This window comes from Myotis brandtii, unplaced genomic scaffold (assembly GCF_000412655.1).
Source record: "Myotis brandtii unplaced genomic scaffold, ASM41265v1 scaffold178, whole genome shotgun sequence".
Taxonomy (NCBI): Eukaryota; Metazoa; Chordata; class Mammalia; order Chiroptera; family Vespertilionidae; genus Myotis; species Myotis brandtii.
Window position 1 is genome coordinate 467,112 of NW_005356599.1, and position 9,968 is coordinate 477,079.

The 9,968-nt window shown below is 42.0% G+C and overlaps 1 pseudogene; it reads left to right on the plus strand.

Moving 5' to 3' along the window:
• LOC102251389 overlaps nt 1–9,968 on the plus strand; it is a 17,065-nt pseudogene extending 7,097 nt beyond the window's left edge.

The following is a 9,968-nucleotide window of genomic DNA, read 5'->3' on the forward strand; positions in this document are numbered from 1 at the left end:
GCCCTCGAGTTCCGACCGATGCCAGACAGTCCAGTTTCTCCCGTATGAGTCTGGTTCCCCAGAAACTCGCCCGGAACTGGAGCTCAGAGCTTGAGATGCCCTCCAGATTGAAAAAGACAACCGTGTCCTCAGCCGCCAGCCCTCTCCACGTGCGCCTCTGTACCTCTGTATTTTACTTCTGCACCACACCTCCTCTGAGTCTCGGTGTGCTTTTCTCTTTCCTTCTAGTTGTAGAATTTCCACTCAGCCAGCCTTCCTGTGGTTCTGGGTGATGTCCGTTCCGTCTTTTAGTTGTATTCTTGAAGTGGTTGTGCTAAGCAGCCATCTCTGGTGTTTACCTATGCCACCATCTTGGTTGATTCCCTGCTTTGGATTTTAATGGCTCGAAACCACTGGGGGCTCCCCACTGCCTCCGGGATGAAACCCCAGTTCCCTAGTGTGTCCAGCAAGGACTCATGACCTGCCCTGCTCCCCCCTCTGCAGCTCCTTGGGCAGCAGTGCTGACCTCCATCCCCCGCCCAACAGCCTCTCCTGCAATTCCCCAACAGGCTTCCAAGTCTGGCCCCTGCATGTCTCTGCTTGCAGCCCTCCGCCCTTCACCTGAAAAAGTTACTTCATCAGGGTTCAGCTCGGGCAGCTCCTCCTCCCACCTTCCCATCCTGCATCCTGTCCCCTCCTCCATCCATGATAGAGAATGAGGACCCACTCTATCTGCCCACAGCATTCCTACTCACCTCTGTCATCCTGCTGATCATGCTGGGTGGTGACTTTCCTGGTTACTGTCCCAATCTGGATTCTTTTAAAATTTTCAAAGACATGCATATATAAGGTAAAACTTCCAGAATATGTGTGTGTGTTTAAATGAAAAACAAGTTTCTGTCACCTCTTTGACCTCCATCTCACTTGCAAGCCTGAGTCCAATGCCTTTACCAGTTTCCAGCCGTAGCCCCTTCATAGTTTTAAATAATATGCTCATAATTTCGTCCCATAACATTAGGGGTCTGACTCCACCACTTACACGCTGTGGGATTTTGTCCAATGACTTAACTTCCCAGAGCTCAATGTCCTCTTCAAGCTCAGCAAAGTAACATTCCATCCCATGTTGGGACATATAACTACTCAATCAAGTAATTTGGATTAATTTGGATTGTTTTGGTATTATTGAGTTTTAATAGTTCTTAAATATATTCTGGATACTCATTCCTTATATGTATTTGTTCCGGAGGGCTGTTTGAAAATGGAATCATTTTTTTCCCATTAGAAATAATGTAAATTGAACGAATCTGTTCCAGACCTCCTGGATTCCCTGTGTTAATCTTTCTTATATACAGGATATGTCTAATGTACTGCTTAATTCATAAATAAACACTAAAAAAATAATAAAAGATATTGAAAAAGACACAACAAAATGGAAAAGTAACCCATGTTCATGGATTGGAAGAATCAACATTGCTAAAATGGCCACGTTACCCAAAGCAATATACAGATTTAATGCAACCCCATCAAAATCCCAATATCATTTTTTAAAGAAATTGAATGATAAATAATCAGATTTGTATGGAACCACAAAAGACCTTGAATAGTGAAGGCAGTCCTGAGAAAAAAGAACAAAGCTGGAGGTATCATACTACCTGACTTCAAATTATACTACAGAGCTATGATAATCAAAAGAGCATTGTATTGGCAGAGAAACAGACACACAAATCAATGGAACAGACTAGAGGTCCCAGCTATAAAACCACATGTATATGGACAGATAACTTTTGACAAAGGAACCAGAAACACATAATGGAGTAAAGATAGTCTCTTCAATAAATGGTGCTGAGAAAACTAGAAAGCCACATGCAAAAGAATGAAACTGGATTACAGTTTGTCTCTTTGTACAAAAATTAATTCAAAATGGATCAAAGTCCTAAATATAAGACCCAAAACAGTAAGTTACATAGAAGAATGAACTGCATCCAGCATGGCCAGGGGTGATTCTGAGGAGGGGCGGTGAAGGATTAAAGAAGACAGACATGAGAATACAGCTGGGACCAGGTGGATCACTGCCTGGATGAGGAAACAGTGACCTAACCTGTAAGCGAAGCTTTATTTTATAGTCAGATCACACAAAGCAAAACAAGGGGAGTGGTCAACATGTTTACAATGTTCTTGTGAGTTTCAAATCTATTTCGTTACTCAAGTCTTGTTTTGGCAGCACTTGCTGCACCGCCCACAGCCCATTAGCTACCTAGGAACAAGGGAGGACTATAAGGTCAAACTTAATTGTGCTATGAGGGCTCTGCCCTCCAAGCTGGGACTTTTATGTGGTTCTGCCACAGGTCAGTCCGAGGCTTGACCCTATAGCCACTCCCTACAGAAGAAAATATAGGGAGCAAACTTATAGACCTTGGTCAAAGAGAACATTTTATGAACTTGACCCCCAAGGCAAGGGAAGTAGAGGCAAAAATAAATGAATGTGACTATGTCAAATTAAGAAGCTTCTTCACAGCAAAAGAAACTAAAAACAAAACAAAGAAGCAGCCAATCAGATGTGAGATACTACTTGCAAATGGTAGGTTTAATTTCCAAATTATATAAAGAACTCATAAAACTGAACACCAAACAAACAACCCAATGAAAAAGTGGGCAGAGGACCTGAAAATATATTTCTCCAAGAAGACATATGAACAGCCAGTAAATATATGAAAAGATGTTCAATCTCACTGGCAATTAGGGAAATGCAAATCAAAACTACAATGAGATACCATCTCACACCTATTAGAGTGGCCATTATCAACAAGACAAGCAATGACAAGTGTTGGAGAGGTTGTGGAAAAAAGGGGACCCTTATCCATTGCTGGTGAGATTGTAGACTGGTACAATAGAGCTACCATAGAATTCAGCAATTCCTTTCTTGGGTATATACCTGAAAATCTCAAAATCATGTATTCGCAAAGATGTATGCACCACTATGTTAACTGCAGCATTATTCACAGTGGCCAATACATGGAAACAACCAAAGTGTCATGCAATAGTAGACTGGATAAAGAAGATGTGGGACACATACACAGTGGAATACTACTCAGCCATAAGGAAGGATGAAATAGCGCCATTTGCAACAACATGGATGGACCTTGAGAACAATATGCTAAATGAAAAAGCTAAGAACCATATGATTTCACTCGGATGTGGGTTATAAAACTCAAACTCATGAACACAAACAGCAGTGTTGTGGTTGCCAGAGGGAAAGGAGTGGGGAGAACAGGGTCCTAATATATGGTGACAGGAGAAGACTTGACTTTGGGTGGTGGGCACAGACCCACACCTGAAACTATATGTTCATGTTGACCAATGTCACTCCAATAAATTCAATAAAAACAATGAGATATCACCTCACACCTGTGAGAATGGTTATCATCAGTAAATCAACAACCAACAAGTGTTGACAAGGATGTGGAGAAAAGGGAATCCTCATGCACTGTTGGTGGTGGGAATGCACATTGGTGCAGCCATTGTGGAAATTAGTATAGAGTTACCACAAAAAGTTAAAAATGGGATTGCCTTATGACCCAGCGATCCCACTTCTGGGAATTTATCTGAAGAAACCCAAAAGAATAATTCAAAAAAAGAATATGTACCCCAATGTTCATTGCAGCATTATTTACAATACCCAAGATTTGGAAGCAGTTCAAGTGTCCATTAGTAGATGAGTGGATAAAAAACACAATGGGCCCTAACCGGTTTGGCTCAGTGGATAGAGCATCGGCCTGTGGACTCAAGGGTCCCAGGTTCGATTCTGGTCAAAGGCATGTAATAATGTAAATTGAATTAATCTGTTCCAGACCTCCTGGATTCCCTGTGTTAATCTTTCTTATATACAGGATATGTCTAATGTACTGCTTAATTCAAATAAACACTAAAAAAATAATAAAAGATATTGAAAAAGACACAACAAAATGGAAAAGTAACCCATGTTCATGGATTGGAAGAATCAACATTGCTAAAATGGCCACGTTACCCAAAGCAATATACAGATTTAATGCAACCCCATCAAAATCCCAATATCATTTTTTAAAGAAATTGAATGATAAATAATCAGATTTGTATGGAACCACAAAAGACCTTGAATAGTGAAGGCAGTCCTGAGAAAAAAGAACAAAGCTGGAGGTATCATACTACCTGACTTCAAATTATACTACAGAGCTATGATAATCAAAAGAGCATTGTATTGGCAGAGAAACAGACACACAAATCAATGGAACAGACTAGAGGTCCCAGCTATAAAACCACATGTATATGGACAGATAACTTTTGACAAAGGAACCAGAAACACATAATGGAGTAAAGATAGTCTCTTCAATAAATGGTGCTGAGAAAACTAGAAAGCCACATGCAAAAGAATGAAACTGGATTACAGTTTGTCTCTTTGTACAAAAATTAATTCAAAATGGATCAAAGTCCTAAATATAAGACCCAAAACAGTAAGTTACATAGAAGAATGAACTGCATCCAGCATGGCCAGGGGTGATTCTGAGGAGGGGCGGTGAAGGATTAAAGAAGACAGACATGAGAATACAGCTGGGACCAGGTGGATCACTGCCTGGATGAGGAAACAGTGACCTAACCTGTAAGCGAAGCTTTATTTTATAGTCAGATCACACAAAGCAAAACAAGGGGAGTGGTCAACATGTTTACAATGTTCTTGTGAGTTTCAAATCTATTTCGTTACTCAAGTCTTGTTTTGGCAGCACTTGCTGCACCGCCCACAGCCCATTAGCTACCTAGGAACAAGGGAGGACTATAAGGTCAAACTTAATTGTGCTATGAGGGCTCTGCCCTCCAAGCTGGGACTTTTATGTGGTTCTGCCACAGGTCAGTCCGAGGCTTGACCCTATAGCCACTCCCTACAGAAGAAAATATAAGGGAGCAAATTATAGACCTTGGTCAAAGAGAACATTTTATGAACTTGACCCCCAAGGCAAGGGAAGTAGAGGCAAAAATAAATGAATGTGACTATGTCAAATTAAGAAGCTTCTTCACAGCAAAAGAAACTAAAAACAAAACAAAGAAGCAGCCAATCAGATGTGAGATACTACTTGCAAATGGTAGGTTTAATTTCCAAATTATATAAAGAACTCATAAAACTGAACACCAAACAAACAACCCAATGAAAAAGTGGGCAGAGGACCTGAAAATATATTTCTCCAAGAAGACATATGAACAGCCAGTAAATATATGAAAAGATGTTCAATCTCACTGGCAATTAGGGAAATGCAAATCAAAACTACAATGAGATACCATCTCACACCTATTAGAGTGGCCATTATCAACAAGACAAGCAATGACAAGTGTTGGAGAGGTTGTGGAAAAAAGGGGACCCTTATCCATTGCTGGTGAGATTGTAGACTGGTACAATAGAGCTACCATAGAATTCAGCAATTCCTTTCTTGGGTATATACCTGAAAATCTCAAAATCATGTATTCGCAAAGATGTATGCACCACTATGTTAACTGCAGCATTATTCACAGTGGCCAATACATGGAAACAACCAAAGTGTCATGCAATAGTAGACTGGATAAAGAAGATGTGGGACACATACACAGTGGAATACTACTCAGCCATAAGGAAGGATGAAATAGCGCCATTTGCAACAACATGGATGGACCTTGAGAACAATATGCTAAATGAAAAAGCTAAGAACCATATGATTTCACTCGGATGTGGGTTATAAAACTCAAACTCATGAACACAAACAGCAGTGTTGTGGTTGCCAGAGGGAAAGGAGTGGGGAGAACAGGGTCCTACTAATATATGACAGGAGAAGACTTGACTTTGGGTGGTGGGCACAGACCCACACCTGAAACTATATGTTCATGTTGACCAATGTCACTCCAATAAATTCAATAAAAACAATGAGATATCACCTCACACCTGTGAGAATGGTTATCATCAGTAAATCAACAACCAACAAGTGTTGACAAGGATGTGGAGAAAAGGGAATCCTCATGCACTGTTGGTGGTGGGAATGCACATTGGTGCAGCCATTGTGGAAATTAGTATAGAGTTACCACAAAAAGTTAAAAATGGGATTGCCTTATGACCCAGCGATCCCACTTCTGGGAATTTATCTGAAGAAACCCAAAAGAATAATTCAAAAAAAGAATATGTACCCCAATGTTCATTGCAGCATTATTTACAATACCCAAGATTTGGAAGCAGTTCAAGTGTCCATTAGTAGATGAGTGGATAAAAAACACAATGGGCCCTAACCGGTTTGGCTCAGTGGATAGAGCATCGGCCTGTGGACTCAAGGGTCCCAGGTTCGATTCTGGTCAAAGGCATGTACCTTGGTTGCGGGCACATCCCCAGTGGGGGGTGTGCAGGAGGCAGCTGATCAATGTTTCTCTCTCATCGATGTTTCTAATTCTCTATCCCTCTCCCTTTCTCTCTGTAAAAAATCAATAAAATATATTTAAAAAAACACAGTGGAATATTACTCTGCTGTAAAAAGGAAGGAAATTTTTACCCTTTGTGACAGCATGGATGGACCTGGAGAGCACTATGCTAAGTGAAATAAGCCAGTCAGAGAAAGATAAGCACCATATGATTGCACTCATATGTGGAATTTAATGAACAAACTGAACTACCAAGCAAAACAGAGACAGACTCACAGAGAGCAGGCAGACAGCTTTGGTGGTGGCGAGGAGTATTTGGAGTGGTGGAGGGATTGAGAAAAAAAGAGAGAAAACTCATGGACATGGACAACAGTGTGGTGATTGTGAGGGTCTGGAGGGGGTGGCGGGTGGAGGTGGAAAAGAGCATATAGGGGATAAATGGTGATTGAAAAAATAAAGTATAAAAAGCTACTTATCCCTTTAAAAGGCGAAAGATTTATGCTACCTGAAGAGAAACCAGAGTATCTACTTATCCCTTTAATGTCTGTCCCCTGCCCTAGACTAAACCATGATTGCCTTGTTGGCAGCAATGCACTCTGTGACCAGCACAGGACCCTGCCGGAGCAGATGCTCTCTGTTTATTGACATCATCAGCAGCTGTATCCAGGAAGGAAGTGGAGGTGGACCAGATCCAATTTGATAAGAAAGAGTCAGGAAGACCAAATACCAGGAGTGAATGTGATAAGAGTATGCAAGATGGTCACACTGACAACTTCCAAACATTGCTGAAATAAAGAACATCGAAATAAATTTAGACAGACCTCTTCCGTGCTCCTGGCTTGGCTGTCTCGATAGTCTTAAGATATAATCATTCTCTCCAATTGAGGTAGCGATTCATTGCAATCAAACTCAAACACCCAACAGGTTTCTTTATTTTTGCTGCGAATTTACTTCCTGAATGTTGTCTAAGGACCTAGAAAAAGTAAAATAATTTAGGAAAATAATGCTTATGTGTAAGATAACAGTAATAAAACAATATTATACTGTTTTAAGGACAAAATTCATCAATGGGACAAGACAGAGAGCCCAGACAGACCCACACGTATATGGTCACCTAATTTTCCAAAGGACACAATTGCAATTAGATGGAGAAAGAATTGTCTTTCTCTATGTAGTGCCAGGTAATTGAATGGCCATGTGGAGAAATGAACTACCTCACACCTAATACAAAAATGAATTTTAAGTGGATTATAAGACTAATGTGAATGATCAGACCAGGAGTCTCCCAGAAGAAAACTTGGATTAAACAAAAAATTCCTTTAAGGGGCACAAAAAGCACTAACCATCAAAAAGCTAATCAATCAGTTGATAAAGTGGACGTTATTAAAATTAAGAACTTCTGTTCATGAAGAGTGTGAAAAGGCAAGACACAAATTGTGTCAGAGAGAGGAGGAGAGATGAGCTAGAGACAAGGAAATACCACATCCAGAGTGTAGCACCAATAAGAAAAAGACCAACAGTCAATGTTTAAAAATAGAAATAGAACAGACACCTCAAATGAGAGGCTACCAAATAGTCCATGTGCAGATAAAAACTCGCACTTCAGTCCTCATCAGAGGAGATACAGCCACTCACCCACGAAAACGGCTACAGTTTAAAGGCGGCAGCACCATGTGTCAGCAAGGTTTGCAGAAACGGGGACCCTTTGGGGGTGCGAATTGCTCTAACCATTTCGGAACCATGTTTTATCTGTGAAAGTACACATATGGCCACCCTGTGAACTGGTAACTCCCTCAGAGCAAGATAACAGCAAGGTGTGCAGCAACGGGGACCCTCTGGCGTGCGAATTGCTCTAACCATTTTGGAACCATGTTTTATCTGTGAAAGTAAACATATGGCCACCCTGTGAACTGGTAACTCCCTCAGAGGAGATATACACATGGGTTCATCAAAAAGCATGTACAGGAATGCTCAGAGAGGCCTCATTCGTTCCAGTCCCTGCAAACTGCAAACAGCTCACATATCCACCAGTGGTAGACAGACAGGTAAACAGTGGTAAGTTCACCAAGCGGAACAAATGCTCCCCAGTGACAAACACGATCTACTGCTTCACACATAGATACTGTGTCTCTCAGACATCGTGTTCCATGAATAAAGTCAGCACTGAAGAGAACATACTGTGTGGGTCATATTGCTAATTCTACACTGCGGTAAAAAAGGAGCTCTTACCATTTGCAACAGCATGGATGGAGCTGGAGAGCATTATGCTAAGCGAAATAAGCCACTCAGAGAAAGATAAATATCACACGATCTCACTCATTTGTGGATTATAATGAACAACATAAACTGATGAGCAAAAACAGATCCAGAGACAGAGAAGCATTGATCAGACTGACAAACCTCAGAGGGAAGGTAGGGGAGGGGTAAGGGGGAGAGATCAACCAAAGGACTTATATGCAAGCATATAGGCCCAACCAATGGACACAGACACCAGGGGGGTGAGGGCATGAGTGGGGGGATGTGGGGTAACATGGGGATAAGGACACATATGTAATAACTTAATCAATAAAAAAATTTAAAAAAGGCAAAACTAATCCATGATTTTCTAACTAGAATATCATTAAATCTGGGCGTGTGCCCAGGAGCGGTGGAACTGGGATTCGTGGGGGTAGCGCAGGTGAGGCTGCTGAGAGACCAGAAGTTCCAGCATAATGGGCGGGTGGCTGGGTGCGGCTGGGCCTACTGCAGCTGTACAAGCTCCTGCCTGCTCTGCTTAACCCTTCCCTAACAGCCTGCTCCTCTTCTGGGACCACGCACGGCCTCAGTGTTGAGCGGCCCACGTGTTTTTAGAAATCAGCCACCTGGGAAAAATGACTTCTACTCATATGGGCCACCTTCTGAGCATCCTTCCCCGGAGATGGGAGGATCCGTGTGCTTCTGGCTCAAGTCTGGGCTCATCTCTGCAGGGTTTGCTGCTGTTTAGGCCCCAAATGCTCTGACAGTCACAAGGTGTGTTGTTGCAGTAAGTAGCACCGGGCTGTGGATTGCAGATCTGGACACAAGCAGGTTACAGACAGTCACATAATTTGAACAATACAGTTGCAGACCACAGCTTCCTTTGTCCAGAATTTAAAATTGTCATAGAAACAGAAGATGATATTACACCCGAAGTTTCAGAAACCAAAGATGAATCGGAGAGTACAGGGAGCATGGTGAAGTAGCTGAGAAAGAATTGGATTCCATGAAAAAATGAATCCAGGGGAGATGCAATTTTCCAGAGGTTTAAAACTAAAATAGCTCAGGAACCAGGAGAGATTCTCAGACATGGCAGAGGGGGTGCCCCCATCTGGGTCTCTGGTGAAAATATCCCTCAAGGAAAGGATATTCCAGGTTGCCCCTGTGGTGCCAAGAGGAGATTTGGATTCCAGGTCAGGCCTCAGCTGCCCAGCTTATGAAGGCCCGGACTGCGCAGGCGTGTTGATTGGGCATCCTGGCCGCTTCTGTGCTCAGAGCTCCAGACCCCACACTGGCTACACAGAGGAATTTGTCCGGAAGCAAGATGTAACAGATGTGCCTTAAAGACAACA